The sequence below is a fragment of the Eupeodes corollae genome, chromosome 3 (assembly GCF_945859685.1).
Source record: "Eupeodes corollae chromosome 3, idEupCoro1.1, whole genome shotgun sequence".
In the NCBI taxonomy this organism is placed as follows: domain Eukaryota; kingdom Metazoa; phylum Arthropoda; class Insecta; order Diptera; family Syrphidae; genus Eupeodes; species Eupeodes corollae.
The window spans coordinates 70,206,653-70,227,495 of record NC_079149.1 but is presented as its reverse complement, the minus strand read 5'-3'; the positions used below and the strand labels follow the sequence as shown (position 1 = coordinate 70,227,495).

The 20,843-nt window shown below is 31.9% G+C and overlaps 1 protein-coding gene across 1 annotated transcript in view; it reads right to left on the bottom strand.

Moving 5' to 3' along the window:
• Positions 1-4,953, bottom strand: part of LOC129949396 (tyrosine-protein kinase receptor) — a 32,671-nt gene extending 27,718 nt beyond the window's left edge. Inside the window, exon 1 of the mRNA XM_056060831.1 lies at positions 4,137-4,953. The gene's annotated coding sequence lies outside the window, so the exon portion shown is untranslated. The remainder of the gene's footprint in view (positions 1-4,136) is intronic.
• Between the last annotated feature and the right edge of the window lie 15,890 nt (positions 4,954-20,843).

Below are 20,843 nucleotides of genomic sequence, written 5' to 3'. Positions count from 1 at the left end.
GATATTGATATAATTGGAAGATCAAAGCGTGATGTCAGTCGAGCGTTTTTGAGCATTGCGACGGAAGCGAAGAAGAAGGGTTTAGTGGTCAATGAGGGCAAGACCAAATATGTGCTGTCATCAAAAAAGGACATTGAACGATGACGTCTTGGGCAAAACGTCACCAAGGGGGGCAGCTATAACCTTGAGGTAGTTTTGGACTTTGTCTACCTAGGCACCGCTATAAATTCAGACAACGACTTAGAATAACTCTTGCAAATAGCTGCTTCTTTGGACTTAGAAGGCAATTGAGTAGTAAAGTCATCTCATGCTCATTATCTCAGTTCTCATTTATGGCGCTGAGGTCTGGTGATTGTTTGGTCGCGTCTGCATAGATTGAGAGTGGAGAAGAAGATACAACGACAAACAGTACGGGCTATACAAAGAAACTGACCTGGTTAAAATAGTAAAATTCCAACGACTTAGATGAATGGGTAATGTAGAGCGAATCAACGCTCAAGCCCGGAAGGTCTTCGATTCCCATCCCGAGGGACGGCGCAGTAGCGGAAGAACGTTACACAGCGCATGCAAGTGATAGAAAACCTTAACCAACTGCGTGCGAAACTGGAGACAGGTACTTAGGGATCGAGATGGCTGGAGACGCATGTTGGTTGAGAGCCAGGTTCACTGGGATTGTAGCGCCTTAAGTAAGTTAGTAACTTAAAGCTAAAACAAACAACAATTATACATAGGCAAGTGCTTATAATGCACAGCAGACATTTATTCCACACATATCTCAAGGAAATTAGTTTATAGATTATGTCCTTTGTTGTTATAAGAATTTTTTTTATTTTTTGTTTGTATGTGAGTCGAAATGCAAGAAATTCATATAAATTCAATAAAATCTTATCGAGGCAACTTCACGTATAGATATTGATGAATGCATACAGAGTGACAATCATTTAATTTCCTTTAACCGTAAAGCTAGTACGAGTATATCGAAATGTCAAAAATGTCTTTACTCTGGGAAATTTTCATAACATTACAATAATTTAATAGTTTAAAAATAAAAAGTGCAAAATCAACAAAAACCGAAACTTTGCATTACGGTTTTCAAAGGCATTTAAAATAAAATGAAAAAAGATGCTGGACCGCGACCCATACCGATACCTTAACATTGGCGAATTTTAAAATTTATAAATAAAGATGAAATGAATAATTACAGACCTATAAGCCTTGTATCGACAACCTACAAACTTTTCTCGAAGACAATATATGCAACAAACAAACAAGCAGTGCATAACAATCAACCACGAGAGCAAGAAATATTCAGAGAAAGCTTCTCAACTATTGATCACCTTCAGACAATCAACCACCTAATTAAAAAACAAAACGAATTCCAAAAAACGCTTTGCCTGGAACACAGTGGCATATGGAAACACTCTAAAGAATCAAAACATTTGCCCTACCCTTATCAGGATGTTCAGAAACATGTATAAGAAAAATACCACTAAAGTAAATACGGAAAAAATAGGAAAAGAACAATGTTGAATCAACTCTCGTTGTCTTGAAGACAGGATAGACTATGTTTAAACTTGACTAAAACAAAAGTAATGACTAATCATACAAAAGCGGACATCTTATTGGCAAATAGACTACGTTGAGGATTACGTGTACCTAGGACAAATTAAACCTTTTAAAAAACAAGACGAAAAAAAAAATAGTCGAATCGATATAGCATGGAAACAGTTTTGGAGCTTAAAACAAATACTGAACTCTAACCTTTTTACTGTCAACCTTAAACCTTAAACTAAAGTCGAATCTACATAATAAATTAAAGAAATGCCAAACTTAAATAGAACGAAAACTTTTAAATATACGACAAATACAAAGGATTAGCACCTAGGAAATAAGAAAAAGAACCACATATTAAGAATCGAAAACTAAAGATGGACAAAACTAGTTACAAATGGACATTAAATGATAAAAAGAAACCAAATAGACGGCCAAAAAAGGGACTGATGAAAGAAAAATATTTCGAATTGAATATTAAAACTTTTCTAATTAATTAAATGTACATAATGTACATAAATTTTTCTTGCTTTAAAATGCTAGTTTGTTTTCTGGGGAATCATTCCATGATTTCCAAAACGATAATCGTCAAAACGATTATCATTAGCGATATCGTCAATAATTTGCTTCATGTAACTTTATCACTATCGTCTCGTCAATCGTTTTCAGTATAAGATCGTTCAGTATATTTCAAATACTCTTATACTATAACTGAAATGTCAAAATTGACTCAACGACAAATAATCCTTGTTCGATAACTTGAAAATGTTATTAAATTTTTTTTACCTGTGGGAAATTTTGAAAATTCGCAAAATATATCTTGTTAATAAACATTCCAACTGTTTTGTGATGTTAATATAATTGTTAATGTAACTTTTTGTGCTTTTATTTGCTGCTGTCGACGATGAACCTATAATTTCAAAAAGAAATTGTTTGTATATCTGATATTGTGAATTAATTAATATAATTATAATTTTGAGTATCCATAGGTCAGTAACACAAAATCGGCTGCAAATGTTAATAAAATGTACGGATGAGCATTCTGTCCAAGGGTACCAAGATGAGACTCCATTTTATGCACAGGGGGACAATACTTGGCTTCCAAAATATTTGTTGTTCCCGAAACTATTTTGGATTAGTGCTCTGTGCAAGAGCGATACAAAAACCGTTGCATGTCAAACATAGAAAGAAGAAAGATCCCTTATTTCTATACTTATGTTTTGTATATACAAAAAATACATATGGGTTAGAAGAGATAGAGGGTCTGATTCATCTATTAATTTTCTTTGTAGATACTAATTATATTTTTTTGATTTTTTATATTCGTTTAGTAAGAATAACTTAACATTTTTACTCAATTAGCTTAGTTATCAATAGAAATTAATAGCAGACGATACCTGATTAGCTATAGAGCATACGCTATCGTTTTGACGATATCACTTTGAGGATTATCGTCTTACGTGAAGTGAGACTATCGTCGAAACGATATCGTCTGACGATAATCGTTTTACGGATTGACCCTTGTATTGTATCCAATAAACCAAGATCTGGAAGTCCAGGGAAGATTGATCGCCGTACTGAGAATCGATTGGTAAGAAGTATCGTTAAAGAACCTAAACAAAGTGCTCCTGTTATTATCGGTAAATTGAAATCAGCAAATACAATTCACGTTTGTTCGCAGGAAATAAGAAATTTGTTGACTAGAAATGGATTTCGATGTCGTGTAATTCGGAAGAAGCCGTTTATACAAAAAGTAAGTAAGAAAGCTAGAATGGACTAAAACTGGAAAATATAGGAAAGGATAATTCGTTTTGGGATCAAGTTCTATTTACGGACTAAAGTAAATTTAACATCTTTGGCTCAAATGGTCGTCCAATGGTTTAGAAAAAAACAAATACTGCTCTGAATAAGAAAATTTTTAAACCCGCTGTGGAGCATGGTGGCGGCAATGTAATGGTGGAGGGAAGTATGGCAGCTACCGGCATTGGAAACTTAGTTTTCATTGAGTATATCATGGATAAATATGAGAACTTATAATAAAATACTCAAGGAGAATTTTCTGTCAAGAGCTCAAAAAAAAATTTATATTCGAACAAGATAATGACCCCAAGCATACGTCGTTAAAGCAATTTCAAAAAATAAATTAAATATGCTTTTGAAAGAGATCAATACAAAAATGGAGTGTAAGGAAAATGAGAACTGCTTTAAATTTTTAGTGCTTGCTTTTGAAATATTGTTTAAATAAATATTTTATCTCAGAATCAGCAAAAAGAAAACTGCTATAATACTTTTCGACTTTGTGCACATTAAAATAGTCTAGAATATATGTTTCTATTGCATTTGTTAGAAAATGAAAGCATTTAATATATTATTGCCTAATAGGTAAGATTTAGATGTTATTTCCATTTGAAGTTTAATTTAATATTAAATTTATGCATTTCAATGTGTTAGTAGTTACTGGCAATTTCATTATTTGCATAAATATTAGGAGAGTTCCATCAGAAACAAGGCTTCTTAAAAACTTAGTGTGCACTTAAAAAAAAAGTAAACATTCTTGCATCGAAAATAAAATATTAGATATTCACCAAAATTGATTTGTATAATTTCCTGCATAAACTTTTATGCCATGAACACATATATATGTATTTGTAGTGTATCAAACTAAAAAGATAATTTTAATAATAAAATACTACATGTTATGACACTTTTTCATTGAACTTTTCTGTTTATATTAGTATGATGTTGAAGAAAGTCTATTTAAATTATCTACGACGCGGGCTAGATCTGACAACAATTATTTTCTTTTTCCAATTCGTACATCTCTTTCACTTCGTTTAGCATTAGTTAGGCTAAGGTTTATTTTCCAACAAAAAAATTGCAATTCCTTATTGCTTAATATTCAATAAATAAATCGTCAGGAAAGGTATCCATAAAATATTTACAAATTATTTTTTACACAATGCATTACCCCGTATTACACAAATATCGGACAAAATATTCAAAACGTTCCGGAGATACAAAATTTAAAAATTGTATTTAAAATTATAAAAACCAATTTACTCAGAGAGATGATCGGTATTCCAAAAACGGATCAACGTTTATAATTAAATAATTAAACATAAACGTGAAATGAGCACAACACCGAGTTTTATCAAAGCTGGTAATTATTTGGATTTTTGCTTTGGATAAATGTTTAGGACAAATATACAATTTGAAGAGTAGTCCCCCGACACAAAAGTAGAACTAAAATTGTTGGTCTTGGTTTTGTCTTGGTCTCGGTTTTCTTCAATCAGTAGTGATCGCATATAGCACTTGAGACAAATCTTCCATACGCCAATGATGAGCGCGCAGGATCATTTTTTAAATTCTTTTTCTTAAATGCGCAACATGTAAAGAGATTAAACCGAGAGATACAAGATACAAGACACAGCATCCGTCGGCTTCGTTGTCGCGTCGTCGTGCGTCCGAGCATCGAACAGACATTTCTTCTGTGAGAAATTAAAAATATACTGAGGAACTACCGTGTAGGTTAGGTACATACATATATCTATTTTTATTGATTAAATCTTTTTGCTGTTGTGGTCCCGCTCGCTCTATTTCGAGAAAGATTTTTTAAGCGTGCGCCTTCTTTTATAAAATGACAGTCACATTACGATACGACAACTACACGAGATCTCTGTAAAAATAGTTTGAATTTGGGAACGTCTTTCCATTGCTTTTCTTTTTTGTACGAGCTGTGACTGTGAGGCTTGCAGTGATTGATGGAGATGTAGTATTGTGTATGCCGATTACGAAGGCGATGCTATGAGATGTCACATATTTACATGGTATATTTTAGTTTTCATTGTTTTATTTTACTTTAATTAAAATGAGGATATTTGCATCAACGTTTTTTTATTTTTTTGCGCGATGTTTAATTTTGAATAAATAATGCTGGAGTGCGTAAATTTAACAGTTCCAATGGATTTGTGGAATATTAAGTACAGTTCTGAAGTTTGACCTTATGAATGAAGTCGTAAAACCAAACACGAGTAGAACCAAGATAAGGCATCATAGCATTTGGACTTTAAGTAAAAACAAAAAATTGGTACATTTTAAGACTAGTATACCGGTTGTATTGGATCTGGATTGCCTCAAATTTGTAGCTGATATTCTGTATGTTACACAAACTTCGTACTAACTTCATTGATTTTTTCGCACTACTTATTAATTTGTATGAATGTACTAATTATTAAACAATATGTCCTTAAAAATTTTGTCATCTCATAACATCCTTTTTAATCCACATTTTTGATTAAAACTTAACTATATATTCTCTTCTATCTTAAAAACAACTTTTTATCTTTTGATACTTGTTTTCTTTTGTCGCTGATAATCTCTTTGATTTTTTTATAAGTTTTGGTTGTTAAACTATATTTCCAACTGAAATTTAGATAACTTAATTCGATCAATATATTTTATATATGAAGTTATTACCCGTGTTTTTTGGCATTTTTTAAATAGTATATTAGAACATTCCCAAGAAAAACATCGGCAGTAGCCAGATTTTTGTATTTAAAAATTGTTAAAACTGAAAGAAGACCTGTCGGAATAAAAATAAAAAAAAAAACACAAATAAAAGAAAGTTTTGTGAAATCAAAAGTTAAAATTAACTTCAGCAAAAACAAAACTAACTAAAACTAATAAAATTGACGATTTTCAAAAAGAAATGGTAATAATTCATCTGGAAATTGAGATTCTATAAAAAAAGTTCATTTAACAATTGCTTCGTAGAGTATTACATTAACATTGTGGTGTTGAGAAGAACTTGAAGCTCGCCTCAATTCTTTATATACCTGAACCGAGATGAAATGAGCTTGATTCGACTCAATTCCGGTCGTGGATTAAAGTCAAGTCAAAATTTGTGAAGAAAAACCAGAGTGGAGGAGTTGGTTTTACATGGTCTGTTTATTTACATGTTTGTATACAAAAATATAGTTTTGTTTTAATCAAATTTAAAACAAAAAATTGATATTCAGTTCTTCATTGTTTAACACCAATCAAACTATCTCCCTTGCATTTCATTAGAAACACTATTTGCTTTTTAGAAAATGCTGTCGAGATTAATCATTTTTAAATCTTCTTATGCGATGGGAACACCAAAAAGATTTATTTAATCTAAACTGAGATAAACCTTTGGTGGAAACATAGCAAAACTTAATTATCTTTTCTTTTGTTTTCTCTTGCACAATAAGATCAGTTAGTCCATTTTTACAAACAAAACTAAATAATATCAACAGTAATAGATTGATTTTTTTCCCCAATAGAAAACACATACATAATTCCAAATGCACAACTACTCAACGAACACAGCCATCGAGATAAAAACGCAATATCAATCGTACCAACATTTGAAAACGACATCACGTAAGATCCATTCGAGACTCGTATAAATGTCAAAAACCCATCTATAGCAAGATTCTACTTTAACTTTTATCGGTAGTATTCATACTACAGATATTGTTTTTGTTGTTCGTGTAAAATCCTACTATACTATTCATATAGATTTTCCAACAAAACACGGGTATTGCAATCGGCCTGATTTGTCGAATTAAAAACGTTGTCATTTCTTGACGTTTTACTAGAATCTAAATGAAAGATTTTTTGGGAAATATATGTAAGTGTGTGTGTGTTTCCGTATGTACGTTGAGTGAGTGTTTTCTTACTATAGCAATCTAAAAAAGTGATTATTTTAGTTAACCCAAAATATCTCACGAACTAATAACGCTAGCGACTTGAATTAAGCTTTATATTACAAATTGTGACGTGACACCAAACTGATATAATTTTAAAAAGAAAAATGAATTATAGCTTTTTTATAAATAAAAAAAAAAAAAAAAACTGACAAATATTATAGTCAAATTTTTTTCTCCAAAAACTAAGAGTAATGATTTTGAAATAAGGTATTTTGATAAAAAATAATTGACAGTATTTTTTACAGAAAATAAAAATCTAAACTAAACATTACTAAAAGTTGGTAAAAAATGATTATTGACTCAAATATAAAATTGTACGATATTGGCTTCAAACTAATTTCATTTTATACAAATTATAGTTTTTGATATTTAGTAAAATTTATATAAAAATAGTACGCAAATTGATGATTTCATTCTGTGATATATTTAGAAAAATCCAATCTCTCCATTTTTTTAAATAAGAAATAAAAAATTTCAAGTCATGCTACTTAAATTGGTAAAAGTTGTTTTTTACTAAAAAGCATGTTTCAAAAAAAATGATTTTGAAATTAAACTATTTAATCATATTCACAATATTGTTGGTAGTTTTTAGTTAAAAAAAAAGAAAAATTCAACTGACAATTTGTTTATCAAAACACAAAAACTTACAAAAACAACAAACTCTGATAAGAAATTGTTTTTGACTGAAGTATTAAAAGAACAAATTATTCAAATGTTCTTAACAATATTTTTTGTGAAATATTGTTATGAACGTTTTGTTAAAGTTTTAAGCAAAACAAGTTATCAGAGTGGGTTTCATTCCATCATCTTTTTTTTTTTAAATTGGTGCAAGGAAAAGAAAAAAGTAAGTATTTATGTAAACGTTGAGATTGTAATTTGTAGGACATATGTAAAACATAATAATTAATAGCCAATTTCTCTGCTTGTTCTTGAGAAAATAGGCATCCCAAACGTTAGAGTATGAACAATTGTTCGTATTTCTCTAAAAATGATGTCCTTGAAAGGACTCTCGTCAAAATTTCCTATTCTTGAAATTAGATCGATTACAAATAACTTCCGTTAAAAAGTAAAGCAAAACACATTTACGCAAAGTTATTGTTTTTAATAGAAAAATTATTTATCAAGTAGATTTATTTTATAAAATTCAGCAGAAGAATAAAAAAGCTATGTAGTAACTAATTCAGACCTGTATATACAGGGTGATAAGTGTAAGGTGCACCAAAAGGCTAGTAGGATCATATGATGGATAGGTTATTTATTTAAAAAAATATAAGTTATTAAAAATGTTTTTCTTTAAAAATTGGAACATGGCGATTCTGCCGTCTGTCGAACGACATTTCATAACAATATACTCTTTATATGCAAGGAAGTTAACATTTAATAATAAAAAATTTATAAAGAATTTAGAAACTCTGTTTGAAACTTCAATTGCAATAAATGGTTGTAGAGCTATAGAAAACTATATTGGTGTAATTAAGAGCATATTAAAGTTTTAAACAAAACAAATCGACAGTCTGGATGGGAAGTTATCAGTGTGAGTTACTGTGAGTTTTTTTATTTATAAGCGGTTGATCCGAGATCTCCAATAAGGATTTCATAGAGCCGAGTTGGGGGTAGAAAGCTCGGTTGAAAATTAAGCCTTCGAAGCTCCTGGTTGATGTCTGCTGGTTCTCCTTTGTTAATAGGCTACAGATTTGTGAGAGATCAGTTCGATGCGTCATAGAGTTAAATTCAGGATTTGGGCACGGGTTCTAAATATATTACTTACTTACTTAAGGTGGCGCTACAGTCCTGTGTGAACTAGGGCCTCACCCAACAAACTTGGGTGAGGTCACCTTCCACTTGTGCGCTCCACCTGATCCGCGGTCTTCCTCTACTGCGCTGACCTGTGGGTGCGGATTCGAAGACTTTCCGGGCCGGAGCATTGGTTTCCATGCGCTCTACGTGACCCAGCCATCTTAGTCGTTGGACTTTTACTCTTCTTGCTAAGTCTACGTCGCTGTACAGCCCGTACAGTTCGTCGTTCCATCTTCTCCTCCACTCCCCTTCGATGCATACGGGACCGTAGATCAATCCGAGGCTTGTTGGTGCTTCGCAACTTTGAAAGCTTTTACGTGGCCAGGAAGTCACCCCGACGCACAACCCCTAACCTGGAGGGCCAGATATTAAGTATAACTCCAAGGATGGGGAGCCGGATAAAACCGCTCCTTACAGGCCTGGGCTCCGAATAAGTCGAAGAAGCCCTATAAGGTGTTCACTAAGTAGTTCAACCTTACTGGAACTGTAGACGCCACCGTTGATTCCATCTCGGGAATTCCTCCGCTGCCGTCTGGATAAGGAGAGGTGCCTTAGTGGAAACACCTCTCCCCACCTCTCTCGTTTGCTGCCCTCAACAACTTTCCACTGGGGTTGGAACCCAATCTCCAGTTGAGGTACTAGGCACCCGATGTTCACCACGTGGAGGTGAGAGTAGGAGTTGATAGACAGAGGTTGGTTTTAAGAAAAAACCTGTGGACGCTTGTGTCCTCTTGAATGCACATGTCTACCATTTGAACATCATCTAAATATATTACTAATAGATTCAAAAGGAGACTCGTTCCTGTAATAATTAGCCTACGATGTTATTTGGAGGTTGAGATTCCTATACACATTTCTTGATCCTTTTTTTGATGCTCTCGTTTTCATCAATTTTAGCGATAATCTTATTGAACATAGTGTGCCATGCACTCAAATTGGACTTTTTAAACGGGAAGGCATGTGCCTTGTCATAATGGAATTGTGAAGGCTTTTTTCATTCATCCTCATAACATTCAATATGTAATGTGAATTGGTTTTAAGATTGGTTTAAATTTAAAAAGGTGTTAGAACTGACTACATATTGATCGTTAAAGAAGGCAATCTGAACAAGTGTTTGAAGGATTTAGAGGTTCAAAGACTTCGGGGCATTAAAGGAGCGGAGGCCCCCTCGCCCCAAAATATTTTCAAAATAAAGTAAATCATTTTTTTCACTCGAATTTTTTAATAAATAATTTATTGTGAAACCAAGTAGATTCCTTAAATATTGAACAAACCCATACAAAAATATAAACGGAAAAAAGACTTATCTGAAATTAAATTTTAGGGTTAACGAACTGAACCTTTCGAGCTTTTTTCGCCGAAAAATTGTTGATGATTTCGTTGAAATCCAGTTCTCGGAGTAAATCGCTTTCAATGCACATCAGCAGAGAAAGTTTCGATAGACGGTTTTGTCCCGTCGTGGTTCGAATCCTATTTTTTATAATTTTCATTTTTGAAAATGAGCACACTCCAATTTGTTATCATCAAAACTAAATACATTCTCAATGCAGTTTTGAGGTTTGCTCTGAAATTTTGATTTTCGAGAATTTAGTAATAAAATAGTTCCGGCGATTCATCTGTTCCATAGTCCTTTTCCTTTTTGTATGAGCCAATCAAAGACACAAATTGAACCAACTCATTACCAAGACTAGGCTCTAAATCATCCGGATACACTTTCATCAATATACTTTTGCTGCAGCGTGCAAATTTTCAGCATCCATCTTCTCGATGTGATTCAGGAATCCAAATTTCGAACGTACAGCTTCATAGGCATGCAATCTTTCAGTTAGAGAAACGAATAGCTGGTCAAACACTGGGATGTATTTTGTATTTTTCCTTGGGTGACAGATTTGCGTCTTGTGCTTTCCCATAATCGAGCCGATTCAACCTCACATTTATCGTTCTGGTGCGGGTGCGTGATTGTACATACTCATCAGTATGAGATATATTTATGGCTGCTTCCTCATATTTATCAAAATCATTTCGTGTGGATTCCACGAATGATTTCAATGAGTCTAGTGCCACGCACTGCCGATTCAAGATCGATAAAATTAAATAATCATGTATGTACAAAGTACTGTAGACTGTAGGAAAAGGTAAAACAGCAAAAAAAAATCCATATCAAAGAAAAAAGATATTTAGTAGTTGGAATTTGAAACAAAAATTTCCCGAAGTCTCTTTGTGGGACCTCCGTTTGTGGAGGCCCCGGGGCTTCCGCCGCGGTTGCCCTCCCCTCAATCCGGCCCTGACAAATACCTTTGGATGGTTTCAAACTCCTTCAGTTGTAATTACCGCAGCACATGCACGATATTTGGAAGTACATATGATCGATTTTTTGGTTACAGCCAAATTAGGTTTAAAGCTACATTGCCTTTTTCTTTCGAAAACAATTAGAATATAAGACAGCAAAACACCAATTTATTTGAAATTATAAACGACCTCGATAGGAGCGTTGTTAAGTTATCAAATTTGCTTAACTCATTAAATATTAAAAAAGACATTCTTTTTGTTGGTATTTTTTTTAGTTAATTTCAATTCTTTATAATGTTAAACTGCTCACAGTTAATAACAATGACTAGAACCATCTGGAAATTCTTAGCATTATTATATTCGACAAAAAGATATGACATGATTAAATCTAAACTTATAAACTAATGTACATAATGCTTGTATCTAAAAATTATATTTTGAAATCTACATAATGTACTTATGTCTTTCAAAATTTCAATGGTTTTTTTATTTTGATATTCTATATTTCTTGTTTTATTTTGAAAATTTCTTTAGAAAATGTTTGCCCATATCAAAACAGTTATAAAAATTTTAATATGACTTAACAAATAAACAATTTCTTTTCCAAAAATAATTTGAAGAAACCCTTGGTCTTATTTCCAATACATATTTATATATGTTATATTTGTAGTATAGCGACACAAAAAGAGTATTTATTTGTCGCCACTAAGCAACCATCAATGCTCTGTTCGGTGACGCACACCAACAATTTTGTTTCTATTCTAGAAGTAATAAGATCAATACCATAAATAGACATTCAACATGCCCACACAGTATATATCAAGGTTTGTTTATTTCTTATAAGATCCTTTAGATTTTGTGCATTCGTCCTTACCTGCCGATAACTCAAGTGCATTCCATTCTTCCGACACACGCGCCGGGTCTTGGCGTCTTCACAGCAGGATACTGAAGTCGAGTCACATTAGAGATCAACAAGGATGTGTCGCAATATTTATATACGTACATATAAATAAGCAAACAGAAATCATCCTAGTGGTTAACAAGAAGACACATTTCATGGGTCGTGTTTTGGAACTACTTTTGATTTTAAATTCTGAGAATTCCAATTTATGGACCCGAGATAATTATACAGAACAGTGAAAAGTAGACTAAGAATTGGGTTTGTTATATTTTATGCAATTTGTGAATACTTTGTTAAATAAAACACTATACATGTGTATTATATTTATATGTAGCAAGTATCAACTCACGGACCATTAGGTATGCCTAACCTGCATAGGAAAAGCTTGAAAAGCTTGAACCACCAAAAGTGTTAAATTTCATTAATAAGTATTAGAGATTATTGAATTCGTTAAACAAACTAACGTTAGAACTTAAGACTAATATTACATTTATTCTTAGATTATAAATGCTTTAAGCAATTTGCAAAAAAAAAGCTAAACTGAAGTATTGAAAATTTATTTCAATTTTTTTACTTTTCAAATCATCGCTTACAGAATATATCAAAAAGTAATACTTGTTGTAAACTGAAATCAATTGGTTGAGGGGACTGTTTTTAACATAGTTCGATCTGCTTCATATAGGAAGTAAAAGAACTTGTCTTTACTCTCTGTGTTTAGAAAGCGATGTAAGATTTATGAGCGTGAGCCTATGATTGTACGGTGAAAGTTTGAGCCCATAGCACCATTTGAAGAAACGGAAGCAGTAGCGCATGAATCTTCTTTGTACTCCTTCTATTTTGTTTTTGTTTAAATGGACTGAATAAATATTACGCAGCTATATTCCAATATTGGTCTTACAAACGTAATATAAAGAAGTTTAAGAATATATGGGTCACGAAAATCATGTGAAAACCCTTTTATAAATCCGAGTATCTTATTAGTTTTATTAATAATATAGTCATAATGATTTGTAAAAGTTAATTTTGAGTCAAGAATAATACCTATGTCAGGGAAAGTAGAGAGTTTCGTCAAATAAGAACAGTTTAATTTATTTGATTTACATTTGTGTATGTTTAGAAAAGCTTATTTATGAAACACCATTCGCAAAAACTATTTAGATCATCTTGTAGGAGTAAACAGTCGTCAAGTGGGTCAATACGTTTGAAAATTTTAATATCATCAGCGTAAATTAAAACAGATGAGTGTTTTATAATAGAAGATAAGTCGTTAACGTAAAAAATAAACAGTAACGGTCCTTAGTGGCTACCTTGTGGTACGCCAGAGTTGGTATACAAATATGATGACCGCTTCTTCCTAAAAACTACGCTGTATGATCTAATTTAAAGTACGACGACACCCAACTAACAAATTTATCGTTAAAGCCTTGGGATTTTAGTTTGGAAGTTAATATTTTATGGCACAATTTATCAAAGGCCTTACTGAAGTGTGTGAAGACAAAGTCAACTTGTTTCCGTTTTTCAAACGAATCTAAACAAAAAGAACTGAAATAAAAAAGGTTAGTAACTGTTGACTTATTTTGAACAAAACCATCTTGACTGTCACAAATTATAGACTTACAATTAAACGGTATGACTTTACAAATAATGGACTCAAATAACTTAGGGATGAAGGACAGTTTTACAATGGGACGATAATTTCTAATTTCAATTTTAGTACCCTTTTTATGTATCGGTGTTATGCATGAACTCTTCCAAATTTCAGGAAAAATCGAAGATTTGAGCTATTCATTAAAAAGAATATGAAGAGGATAGAATAGATAGCAAAATATGAGAAGGTACACCATCAGGACTAGGGCTATTACAAACGTCAAGTTCGGAAGCTTTGCGAATGATTTCATCTTCAGAGATCCAAAGACTAATAGAATTCAAATAAGGGAAATTTTGTAAAATGACTCAGGCGTTTGACAGGAGTTCGCTACTTCGAAAGCATCTTTGAAAAAAATTAAAAAACATATTTGAAATTTTTTCAGAGTCATGGCTAAGTTTATTGTTGAAAGAAATGCAGTTTGGATACCCGTCAGTAATTCTTTTACTATTAACATAGCTCCAAAAGCTTTTTGGGTTGTTTTTTATTTCGGTTTAAGTATTTAAAATAAAGCCATTATAAAGAATATCTGAATAGACAATAAACATATTTCTTAGCTCATTGCATATTACCAAGTCATTATCAGCTTTTGTTTTATTATATTTAATCCAGGCCTTGTTTCTTTTATTTTTTAAGTTTTTTAGGCAAGAGTCAAACAATGGAGGATATTTAGAAATATTGCGCGGTTTTCGCAATGGTGTGGTCTCAAAAAAGTTGAAGAGAACACTGTAGAATTTATAGCACATAGCATTAAAGTCATAGTTCTCAGACAAATGATTCCAGTTCATTACATTACAGGTTAAAAAGTTCATGAAGTCTGAATTTTTTAAAGTTAAATTCAAGATTTTCCTTGGAGCAATTAGGAACATTGCATACATTTAAATTAAAAAAATAGGTCTAATGCTGGGTGATGTCGGTCTTCTTCTCTATTTTGGGTGTTTTTTTGGAAACAATTATTATTTTGCTATTAAATTATTTTCAAACTATATTTGACAATATGTTAACGCGTTCCATTTTTTAGTTCCGTTGACATGTACGATTTCTTTCACTTGGTAGATATCATAAACGGATGCACTCAGGTGAATAACCGGGAACATTCGAAGAACCCCGAAACAGCAATACACCGTGGGATAGCATAATTGGTTGACTTAAGGTTGAGGCAGAAACTGTAAGTTAGTCTTATAAGTCTGTGACTGTCAAATAAAAACTACCAAATCGTGATCGTGTATTATTTAAAGTAAGCAAGTAACGGTCTCTTAGGCTTAAGGTAATACATTTTTCGTGGACTGAAATAACACTCTTGAATGCTAGAGAGATGTTTGTGCGTGCGTGTGTACGTACAGACTAGACGTACGTAGTTAAACTAGTTAAATATCATTTTAAAATTTAAAAACATTGGCTTTAAACTATTTTTGACATTCTGTATTTTTTTTTTATAAAAATCCAATAGTCAGATTTTTCATAAAAAATAAAATCTGCAAAAAATAGTACGCAAATTTTGTGAAAATAGATATTTGGTTCTCGATATCTCGTAACAATAGAAGATATTGACTTCAAATTATTTTTTTTTAACCAAATTGTATTTATTTATATAAGAAATAAAAACTTTTAAGAAATGCTATTAAAATTTGTAAAAGTTGGTTTTCGACTAAAAATCTCGCTAATTTATTTTGAAGTCAAACTATTCCATCATATGTAAAATATTGTTTGAAATTTAAATTTTTTTTTAATAATTTAAATGACACCTTTTTTAACGAAACTCGAAAAACAGGATGAAAAGTTATTAGTGTGGGTCGGGTCGCATCGCAGCCTCTTTTTTTATTCTGGTTAGGCTTACAGAAATTTATTATTTTTGACATTACTTTCCACCTATGTGTGTATATTTTTTGTGCATTAAATATTGAATTATACTGACTGTTAAATCACTGTTTAATATTGTGTTTTTCTTTTGATCGTTAATGGAGGACGTCGCATAGTCGACCGCTTCATACATATTAGATTAAAAAGTTGTTTGTAATACACTTTTTCAGTTCATTAATACACCTATAATAAAATATTAAATTAAGAAACAAGTTGATTTTTCTTTAGTTTATAGAACAATACCAGAATTGTAAGAACTACATTTAAAGCATTATCAAAATTATGTTGTTAAAGATAGGATTTCTCGATGAGTATTTTTTAGTGGATCGGGTGTTATTAAGAGCATATTCAAAAACTCGCGATTTGTGTTGACTTTGGAATATTGTCGGGTATTTGGCATTCTAACTATGCAACTCTTATTGGATGCCTTTTTGATTTCTTCTAAAAGCTGACAATTGGGCACTATACATACAAAAAATGTATGAACACTAATCTTTGTATACCAACTATAACATTTCACTCACATGAGTTTTGTATCTTCCAAATATTGTCCATACATTATTTGTATGTTAATTTCGTAACTTGACCAATAAGCTTACTTAGTAGTTTTAGCAAAATACTAGAAAAAATTATTAAAATCGCATGTGGCTGATTTTCCAGAAATATGAACCTGTAAAATAGCAATTTTTGCCGATGATACCGCCATTTACAGTTCAAGTAAAATTGGGTATTAAATTGAAAATGATCTGCAACATTCTCTAAATAGAATTCATGATTATTTCATAACATGGAAAGTAAGTCCAAATGGTGAAAAAACACAGCCAATCTTTTTTACCAGGAAAAGAAAAGCCTGTGCCTTATCACTTAATCAGCTAAGGATAAATAACTGTGATATCCCGTGGGTTGATTCTGTCAAATATCTGGGTGTATATTTAGACAAGACATTAACTTTTCGGGACCATATTACAAATGCCCTTAGCAAAATAAGTATTGCCACTAAAATGCTATACCCACTTATGTGTAGGAAATCACCGCTGAGTAAGTTCAATAAAATTATTATCGGTAAAGTAATTTTCCAAGCTATTATTGTTTATACATGCCCAGTATGGGAAACTTGTGCAAAAATGCACTTAAAAAGGTTTCTCAGAACAAAACATTAAAAATTATGGCAAATTTACCTTGGCATTTTTCCACCCAACTTTTACACTATCAAACTGGAGTTCATCTAGTTGCAAGAAATATTGAAGCTCTCAAACAAAGATTTTATCTAAGATGTAGAGTTTCAAATAATATGTTAATACAAAATTTAGTAAGTCATTAATATCAATGTTGTAAAATCAAAACTACAATTATTTATTCCCGTTATTTTAGTGCTTCAAACATTTAGCTTAAACACCATTTAATACAAATTATAAGTTTTACAATCCTGTTTCTAGTATCTCATTAGTCAATACTACTTTATTACCTAAAATAAAGCTTTCCAATCAAAGTTAATTTTGTTGGTGAACCTTTAATTTGTGTTACTCAGCGTTGTTCTTACACATATAGTTCTGACATACTCATAAAAATAAAAATAATTTCGTTAACTTCCTTTTTGATGTTATTTCATCAACTATTTCAGAAAGAATAGTTGGTTTAAGTTGCAGACATGTTCAATTTATCTCCTCAGTAATTATTTGGATAATAGTATCTCAAGGGCGTTTGAAAATTGATTGCCCTTTAGTAAAACTCACTTTCGAATTAACGGTTTTTTAAATATCTTGTAAAATACATATTATTAACCTCCCGTAAGATGTAAATGTAATCGGTCCGATTCGTCAAATTAAATTTTTTTTATTTCTCGACGTTTAATAATATCAAAAGATGCAGAAAAGACTAAATTTTGGCTCCAAAATATTGAGAATAATAGTAATATATCAATATTTTTATTATGGTTCTAGAAATATGGAGGAAGAAAAAAGGTTCACACAAAATAGACATTTCACTAAAAACCATTAATTTATGGTCAAAATTCCAAAATGACAAATATATTATATTAATATGTATGACTATAGCTGCTATGTTTAGGAAAAAGAGTTGGTTAAAAATGTTTAAACAATATTTTAAAAATCCATATTATTCCTTTGAATTAAATGTATTTGTTTGGCAAAGGAGATGGTTATATATTTCAAAGTCGAAGCTTACCTTTAAAGTTCTACAACATCTTGGGTTTCCTAACTGGCGAATACGCTTTAAGTCGAATATTCGATTTGATGTTCAAAATTATTATGTTTAGTGTTACAACACTATAAAATTATAGTAATAATAACACTACCATTAATGTAATAATATTCATATACTCGTCTCAATGTTTCAAATTGATTTCAGGGATCTATATACAAAATATCTGAGATTAAGACTTTCTGAGGATCACAATATAGTTAATACTGTCGTTAAAGTTACTAAAATAAAACTATTTAATTTCACCGAAACCAATCGCCGTACTATTGCCTCATCTCATTAATACAAAATAAATGTCATATGATTCCGATTTTCAATCTGCTTTCCTTTGGTTTTTTTTTAGATGTTTTCTTATTTTGTCGGAAAGAGCTGAGTTTTCATTTTTACTAAAGATATCTGCAATATTGACCTCATCCTGTTTTCATATTTAGTTTCGTAAGATTATAATAAATTTTAATGTATTAATTGAATTACTGGAAAGATTAGGAAGAATAAAAGCTCTACCTTCAACTTTACCGGGATAGATCACCGTAAACGTAACGTCACGTTGCTTTAGTAGATAAATACTGCCTAAAGGATACTTCTTTTAATGCTTATATATAAAAAGCTGTAAGTAATGGGTGATTGTTTTGCTATTTTCTTTATGGCAACATAAGGCTTTGACTGCTCGGATACTTTTCGTGTTTTTGTGTCTGTCAAACATCTCAAAAAAATGCATCCTCCGTTAAGAATGTTCATTGATGATGCTTTCATTTTCTGATCAGTTTAATTGGCCTACTGAGTCAGATATTGGGATATTTGTCATCAAATTTGCCATGTTGGACAATTATCCACCAACATGCTTGCTTAAGTTTGGAACTGTGGAAAATATCGCAGCTCTATTAGACAGTGTAAAAAATAAAAAAGGTAAAATAAAACACTTAAAAAGGCAAAGAAAAGGCATTTATTAAAAAATACTAGGAAAATAAACAAAAATATATATAGTATAATATTTATAGTAGCATTGGACAACTTCAGCTGAAACGAGTGGAGCCCATCTTAAATTTTCAACATTATTCACGTTGCCGTTTATTACAGAATGCATCTGCCCTGTTTCCATTGAAAACGGCAGTAAACTTCTTCAAGACTTCCTCTGCAATGGGACCTTTTTGTTTTTTTTTTTTTAATTTTCTTCGATGTCTTTCAAAACAAGCAGCACTTCGCCAATGGATGTTCCTGGATGAGAATATTGTTAGCTTAAATAATACGTAAGTACAGACTCTCAAATATACCTGTTTTTGTAGGTCTTTGTTTATGTTATGTTTATGTTTTTTTGATCGACTTAAACCCAAAATTGACTTTAATGTACGCAAGGTATGCATTTAACGCAGGCGAGGAAGAAATACCAAGCATTTTTGGGCAGATAAACATTAATTCATAAATTCGAACATTTTCCATAATTTGTGTTTGTTTTGAAACTGTACAAGATTTTTAACTAAGGATTATCAACGGAATGAGAAAATGGCCGCATTTCTTTTAATGCTAAACCAATTATTAGACGTTTCTTAGGAAAATTTAATATAAAAGCAAACAAAAGCTGAAAATGCAACAATGGCGAAGAAAGGCAAAATAAAATACATTTACATTACAGAAAGTCGTAAGCTAATAGCAAGCGTCAAACTACGATCAGAGGCTCATCATAAGTGCATGTGTTAGTAAAAAATAATACAATTATAGCCTCACACAGGCACAAAATACAAAACAAAATTAACATTTACCTATTACAGAACAAACAAAAAAATTGGGAACGTTTACGATAGTGGAGCACTGGTTCTACAATGATTTTAATCCCACCTTTTTAAATTTAAATTTATCGATGAACAGTTTAAGCTATATAAAATGCTCATTCGACTTAGGGCTTTATTCTTCCCATAGTTATAGACAACATAGTTAGTCAATATGTATAAAATCAAATGTACGTAGGTGATACGTTCCTCCTCGGTAATTCAATTGTACACAAGAAAGAAAATAAGGTGCATCAATTTCACCATTAATGAGTTGATGAAAAAATACTAAGTCATTATTAACACGCCTTTAATGGAGAAATTGCATTTGAAGAAGTAGACTACGATGTTCATAGGGAGGCAGATCATAAGGATCTTCCCAAGGAAGACCCTTTAGGGCAAAGCGAATGCAATTATGTTTTATTTTATCATATATTTAATCAATCACCAGGGCTGTTTGTCGAAAGTCGGTTTCATCTTCCGTTTACCCCAACAAAAAAGGCAAAGTTGGTAAAACCCTATCCCTGGTGGTTGCAGTGAATTATTCGGCATCGGCGGTTCGCAGTTATTAGGTCTTTGTTATGATTTAAGAGTGAAGTCTTTCAAAATACAACTAGTGGACGAATTCAAGCCGAAAAATGTACAGAATTTTAGTGAATAGGCTCCTCATAAATGTGTCCAAACATCCACTTTTAAATGGAAAAAGCTCATTTCTGGTTGAATGAATACAATATGAACAAGCAAAATTATGCGTTTTGACGTCTCTTGACTATTTTTTGTGAAGTTATTTTGGGACTGGTGTTTAAATGGTAGACATGTGCATTCAAGAGGACTTAAGCGTCCACAGGTTTTTCTCAAAACCCACCTCTGTCTATCAACTCCTACTCTCATCTCCCCGCGGTGAACATCGGGTGCCTAGTACCTCAACTGGAGATTGGGTTCTAACCCCAGTGGAAAGTTGTTGGGAACAGCAAACAAGTGAGGGGGGATAGGTGTTTCCACTAAAGTAGTTCTCCTTATCCAGACGGCAATGGACGAATTCTCGAGATGCAATCAAAGGTGGCGTCTACAGTTCCAGTAAG